The sequence below is a fragment of the Enhydra lutris genome, unplaced genomic scaffold (assembly GCF_002288905.1).
Source record: "Enhydra lutris kenyoni isolate GAN:26980312 unplaced genomic scaffold, ASM228890v2 scaffoldscaffold36, whole genome shotgun sequence".
Lineage (NCBI taxonomy): Eukaryota > Metazoa > Chordata > Mammalia > Carnivora > Mustelidae > Enhydra > Enhydra lutris.
Genome location: NW_019154120.1, coordinates 5,972,827 through 5,980,397, shown reverse-complemented (window position 1 = coordinate 5,980,397; position 7,571 = coordinate 5,972,827).

Sequence of the window (7,571 nt, the reverse complement as noted above, 5' to 3'; positions counted from 1 at the left end):
AATAAATAAATAAATATAATTTAAAAAAATTAGAAATGTTTGACAATGAGTATCTTCAATGCTGTGATGATAGCATTTTTAACATTTCTGGCAGGACTACAAAATGGCTCATTTTCTCAAACAATACCAGTAAGTTCAGCTCTAAAATTATCTTTCTTAAGTACCAATTCTGTGCCAGATCCTTATAGGACTCTGAGGAAAGAAAGAAATACTGTATGTTTTGTTTTGTTCTGTGTTGTTCCCTAAAGGATCTTTTAAGATTTTGGAAAATTACTCAGAAAAATATTTCAAGAATATTAAAGATACCTATCTTTGCTATCTCAATAACTCCATATCTATAAAATTATCAGAGCATTATTTTTAAAAATGAGTATAAAGTTTATAGAATTATATTCATCCTATATATATATTTCATCCATACATATAAAAACTTAAAGATGGAAATAATAGAAGTCATTTTAGCATATTTTGTAAATCCATAAAAATATAGTCATTAAAAATTGCATTAATAACGCTAATGGCAATGCAAATGTTTATAATAAAATATTGGCTGAAAAATGTACAGTTTCAATATTACACAAACTTAGTTAAATATATATGAAAGAATAAAAAGAAATATATTAATATATTAGCAATTGTACTCTCTAGAACATTTTGTTTTCATATATATATATATATATATATATATATACTTTATCTTTTAAAAAAGAAACAATTGCCACAAATTAATTTTATAATCATAAAAACCATGTATTTTAAAAGTGCAAAGTTAAAGAGAGAAACTTTCTTGTCAGTATATCATAGTACTTTATTGTCTACATTTTTTTTTATTGTCTACATTTTTATTGTATAGAGTATCAATGTGCCTTAACCTAAACGATATCTGAGGAAAAGTAAAGTCTAAATCATTAATAAGTTAATGGTGACTTCTCTTCACCACAGTAAAAACTCCCATTTAAATACGAGCCTCAGCAATAAAGAAAAAAAAATTGCATTAAAATCCAATATCTAAATGACTCTACCATATGCTATAAAATTAGCACTTTGGTATTTTTCAAGTAAATTAACCTATGGAATGGTTTCGGGCCAGTGTGAAATTCCTGGATAGCCTTCGGCACAGTGCTTACTGGGTTCATCTTATTACTGATGTACCTTGTGTAATGCTACAGATAGAGTCATCATAACTGGTTTCACTTCCACCTCCAAAGTGCATATTTAAGGAATATTAAGACACGTGTTCTCTGAATATTATGAATACTTATAATGTAATAGTTTGCACTAAGAGTAACTCTGTTACCATCAATAGTATAGCAGTGTAAAATGAACAAAGCAAAGGAAGACCATCCTGAATCCCGTTCTGATCATTGTTAATAGTGATGTGTTATTCTTCAAAAATCATAGTATGCGTTTTTTGTAGTTAGCATTCAGGCTTTGCTGTCAGACAGGTCTGGGTTGCTATGTCCGTTCTGTGTTCTACTGGCCTGGGTAATTTAGTAACTTAGTTAACCTTCTGGAGCTTCAAGTCACTCATTTGTAACATGGGGATTTTAATACTTGCAGTTTTGTTATGGGAACAATGATCTGGTATACTTTAATGTTCAAGTGTTTAAAATTTCAATGTCAAAGTTATCATATGTGTCATCAAGTTAAAAATCCATACAACCTCACTAAACTAGGGATTCATTTACTCTTTACAAATATTTGCAAAGGATTTACTATCAGGTTTTTAAAGGCACTAAAATTTTAAATCAAGGGTGGCATGATCCATATACACAAAAAAATGTCCATTTACATTGAGATAATAGAGACACAGAACAACTAAAACGAGCTTGGCTTGAAGTTATCCCATGAAGTATGAAAGAAGCGTGAGAACATTTTACACTGTTGAAGATGATCCTTCCTATTTATCCAGATACTTCTGTCCCCTCCTTCTTCTATCAAGCATGCTTGCCAAGTTTGTTTTTGAGAAACCTTCTATTTTAGTTTTCTTTTGTGATGTTTTCCTTTTCAACCATATTGGTTTTTAATTTTTGGAAGCCTTATTATCAAGCCATTAGAGTTTCTGGTATTTACTATACTGTAGTGCAGGAAAAAAAAACACATTTTTCATACCTCTGGTCTATAAAAATTATTTAATGTGCTGTCTGCCTGGAAAATGCAATAGTGGTACAGGTTTAAGGAAAATGTGCTTCTCCTAAACTGTATTTCATTGCAATACATAAAAGTACAAATAAAAAAATCATGATGGGGCTCAACTTTTTTCTTCTTCTTCCTAAATGCACCTTCACCTCTCACCTTCTCAAAGTGGTTGAAAGGTCAAAACTAACCATTCACTGTGATGCTATCTCTCCTGAATTGAGGCCTCTTGGTCACCAGGCTCCCATTTCAAATGGACCCTTATGAATTTATATCATCTTCTTCCTTATTACCCAGTTCTACCATAATGCTTGCCTTTGGTAGATATCTGTGTACTGTTTTTGAGAGAGAGAATTAGGACAATGAATTAGAGCACTAACTGGACTGCTTGGGTTACAGAAGCCTGACTTTCTAGTCTTAGGAACTATGTATTCCTAAAGAATAAAGATGGTAAAGTCTTCTCTGGAATTTGAAGGATAAGCCATTCTTATCTGGACAAGAACTTCCATCAGTGTTTGCATTTCCCAAAAGCATAATAAAAGTATCCATTAGGGGAAAATATACAAATAACCCCTTTTAACTAAAATGGATCTATTTAATTGAGACAATGCTTTTAGGGGAGCTTTGGTATCATGAGGTCAAAGAATATGGCTAGCAATTTCCAGTTTCAAAAATACAAGGTATCATTCATCTTGGCAGAATTTAGGCACATTCTAGAAACTAGCAATCAGACAAGAGGCTACCTGTTTATTTTCAAGGCCCTTCCAGAACCACTGAAATGATCGACATAAAGATTTCTCGTCAGACTAGGTTTGTCTCACAAGATTTAACAAAGTCCTTATTGAATTCTGGGGGATATAGAATGTAGGTGAGAATGAAAATATTTTGGAATTGCAGTAAGTCAATGATTACTACTCCTGGCTAGAAATATGAAACCTGGAGTTTTTGCCCACTCATCAAAAGGTAGTACAATTTTCATAGCGCGACCTACACATTTAAAAAGTGTAGTGTGCGGGGGGGGTACCTGGCTGGCTCAGTCAGCATGTGACTCTTAATTACAGGGTCAGGAATTCAAGCCCCATGCTGGAAGTAAACCTTACTTAACAAAACAAAATAAAAAGACCCCAAAACTAAAAACTGCAATATAATATATACTTAGGGAAAACTAGGAAAAAATAGATATGGGTGACACTATAATTAAGAATATCTTTAGAGTCCCTGGGTGGCTCAGTTGGTTAAGTGACTGCCTTCAGCTCAGGTCATGATCCTGGAGTCCCAGGATCAAGTCCCACATTGGGCTCCCTGCTTAGCGGGGAGTCTGCTTCTCCCCCGACCCACCCCTCTCTCATGCTCTCTCTTTCTCTCATTCTCTTTCTCAAATGAATAAATAAAATCTTAAAAAAAAAAATAAAAAGACTATCTCTAATTTTGGGACATCTAGGTGGTTCAGTTGGTTAGGGGACCAACTCTTAGTTCCGGCTCAGGTCATGAACTCAGGGTGGTGAGATCAAGCCCAGCATCTGAGCTCTGCACTCAGCAGGGAGTCTGCTTGAGACTCTCTCTCCTTCTGCCACCCCTGCCCCACCTGAGCACGCACTCTCTCTCTCAAACAAATAAATAAATCTATAAAGTAAAAAACAAGAATATCTCTAATTTTTGTATAGCAAACAACTACCAAAGTTTCTTTCAAAAACTATTAGAAAACTTGATTTCAAATATTATACCTTTTTAAATGCTTACAAATACATTTGGATTGGTTTTAATCAACTTTCATATGAAATATGCACTCCTTAAGAAGAGTGCCTTAAGTCCTGAGAGGAAAATATAGAGCAGTACAAGCCTTTCTCAAGAAATAAGAAAGGTCTCAAGTACACAACCTAATCCTACACCTAAAGGAACTGCAGAAAGAACAACAAAGAAAGCCTAAACCCAGCAGGAGAAGAGAAATCATAAAGATCAGAGCAGAAATCAATGAAATAGAAACTATAAAACCAATAGAACAAATCAATGAAAATAGGAGCTGGTTCTTCAAAAGAATTAATAAGATTGATAAACCCCTGGCCAGACTTATCAAAAAGAAAAGAGAAAGGACCTAAATAAATAAAATCATGAATGAAAGAAGAGAGATCACAACCAACACCAAAGAAATACAAACAATTATAAGAACATACTATGAGCAACTCTACACCAACAAATTCGACAATCTGGAAGAAATGGATACATTTCTAGAAACATATAAACTACCACAACTGAACCAGGAAGAAATAGAAAACCTGAACAGACCCATAACCAGTAAGGAGATTGAAACAGTCATCAAAAATCTACAAACAAACAAAAGCCCAGGGCCAGACGGCTTCCCAGGAGGGGAATTCTACCAAACATTTAAAGAAGAATTAAATCCTATTCTCCTGAAACTGTTTCAAAAAATAGAAATGGAAGGAAAACTTCCAAACTAATTTTATGAGGCCAGCATCACCTTGATCCCAAAACCAGACAAGGATCCCACCAAAAAAGAGAATTACAGACCAATATCCTTGATGAACACAGATGCGAAAATTCTCACCAAAATACTAACCAACAGGATCCAACAGTACATTAAAAGGATTATTCACCACGACCAAGTGGGATTTATTCTAGGGCTGCAAGGTCGGTTCAACATCCACAAATCAATCAATGTGATACAATACATTAATAAAAGAAAGAACAAGAACCATATAATACTCTCAATAGATGCTGAAAAAGCATTTGACAAAGTGCAGCATCCCTTCCTGATTAAAACTTTTCAAAGTGAAGGGATAGAGGGCACATACCTCAATATTATCAAAGCCATCTATGAAAAACCCACTGCAAATATCATTCTCAATGGAGAAAAACTGAAAGCTTTTCCGCTAAGGTCAGGAACACGGCAGGGATGTCCATTATCACCACTGCTATTCAACATAGTACTAGAAGTCCTAGCCTCAGCAATCAGACAACAAAAAGAAATTAAAGGCATCCAAATCGGCAAAGAAGTCAAACTACCACTCTTTGCAGATGATATGATACTTTATGTGGAAAACCCAAAAGCCTCCACTCCAAAACTGCTAGAACTTGTACAGGAATTTAGTAAAGTGTCAGGATATAAAATCAATGCACAGAAATCAGTTGCATTTCTTTACACCAACAACAAGACAGAAGAAAGAGAAATTAAGGGGTGCCTGGGTGGCTCAGTGGGTTAAGCCTCTGCCTTCAGCTCGGGTCATGATCTCAGGGTCCTGGGATTGAGCCCCGCATTGGGCTCTCTGCTTGGCGGGGAGCCTGCTTCTCCTTCTCTCTCTGCCTGCTGCTCTACTTGTGATCTGTCTATCTGTCTGTCTCTCTCTCTCCCTCTCTCTCTCTCTGTCAAATAAATAAATAAAATCTTAAAAAAAAAGAAAGAGAAATTAAGGAGTCAATCCCATTTACAATTGCACCCAAAACCATAAGATACCTAGGAATAAACCTAACCAAAGAGGCAAAGAATCTATACTCAGAAAACTATAAAGTACTCGTGAAAGAAATTGAGGAATACACGAAGAGATGGAAAAAATGTTCCATGCTCATGGATTGGAAGAACAAATATTGTGAAAACGTCTATTCTACCTAAAGCAATCTACACATTTAATGCAATCCCTACCAAAATCCCATCCATTTTTTTTCAAAGAAATAGAACAAATAATCTTAAAATTTATATGGAACCAGAAAAGACCTCGAATAGCCAAAGGAATATTGAAAAAGAAAGCTAAAGTTGGTGGCATCACAATTCCAGACTTCAAGCTCTATTACAAAGCTGTCATCATCAAGACAGCATGGTACTGGCACAAAAACAGACACATAGATCAATGGAACAGAATAGAGAGCCCAGAAATAGACCCTCAACTCTATGGTCAACTAATCTTCTACAAAGCAGGAAAGAATGTCCAATGGAAAAAAGACAGCCTCTTCAACAAATGGTGCCAGGAAAATCGGACAGCCACATGCAGAAAAATGAAATTGGACCACTTCCTTACACCACAGATGAAAATAGACTCAAACTGGATGAAGGACCTCAATGTGAGAAAGGAATCCATCAAAATCCTTGAGAAGAGCACAGGCAGCAACCTCTTCGACCTCAGCTGCAGCAACTTCTTCCTGGGAACATCACAAAAGGCAACAGAAGCAAGGGCAAAAATGAACTATTGGGATTTCATCAAGATCAAAAGCTTTTGCACAGCAAAGGAAACAGTTAACAAAACCAAAAGACAACTGACAGAATGGGAGAAGATATTTGCAAAAGACAGATCAGATAAAGGGCTAGTGTACAAAATCTATAAAGAACTTAGCAAACTCAACACCCAAAGAACATATAATCCAATCAAGAAATGGGTAGAGGACATGAACAGACATTTCTGCAAAGAAGACATCCAGATGGCCAACAGACACATGAAAAAATGCTCAACATCTCTTGGCATCAGGGAAATACAAATCAAAACCACAATGATACACCACCTCACACCAGTCAGAATGGCTAAAATTAACAAGTCAGGAAATGACAGATGCTGGCGAGGATGCGGAGAAAGGGGAACCTTCCTACACTGTTGGTGGGAATGCAAGCTGGTGCAACCACTCTGGAAAACAGCATGGAGGTTCCTCAAAAAGTTGAAAATAGAACTACCCTACAACCTAGCAATTGCACTACTGGGTATTTACCCTAAAGATACAAATGTAGTGATCCGAAGGGGCACGTGCACCTGAATGTTTATAGCAGCAATGTTTACAATAGCCAAACTATGGAAAGAACCTAGATGTCCATCAACAGATGAATGGATAAAGAAGAGGTGGTATATATACACAATGGAATACTATGCAGCCATCAAAAGAAATGAGATCTTGCCATTTGCGACAATGTGGATGGAACTAGAGGGTATCATGCTTAGCGAAATAAGTCAATCGGAGAAAGACAACTATCATATGATCTCCCTGACATGAGGAAGTGGAAATGCAACGTTGGGGGTTAGGGGGGTAGGAGAAAAATAAATGAAACAAGATGGGATCGGGAGGGAGACAAACCATAAGTGACTCTTAATCTCCCAAAACAAACTAAGGGTTGCTGGGGGGAGGGGGTTCGGGAGAGGGGGTGGGGTTATGGACATTGGGGAGGGTATGTGCTATGGTGAGTGCTGTGAAGTGTGTAAACCTGATGATTCACAGACCTGTACCCCTGGGGATAAAAACACATTATATGTTTATAAAAAAATTTAAAAATTAAAAAAAAAAAATGGCAAAATAAAACAAATGAGAAAAACTGGTTAAACTTCTCAAACATACTAAATTATATCAAATATATTATACCAAGGCATTTTAACAAAATAAAGCATTAAACTATTTAAAAAAAAAAAAAAGGAGTGCCTTAGAGAAGACGATTCAGCAAATGGAAC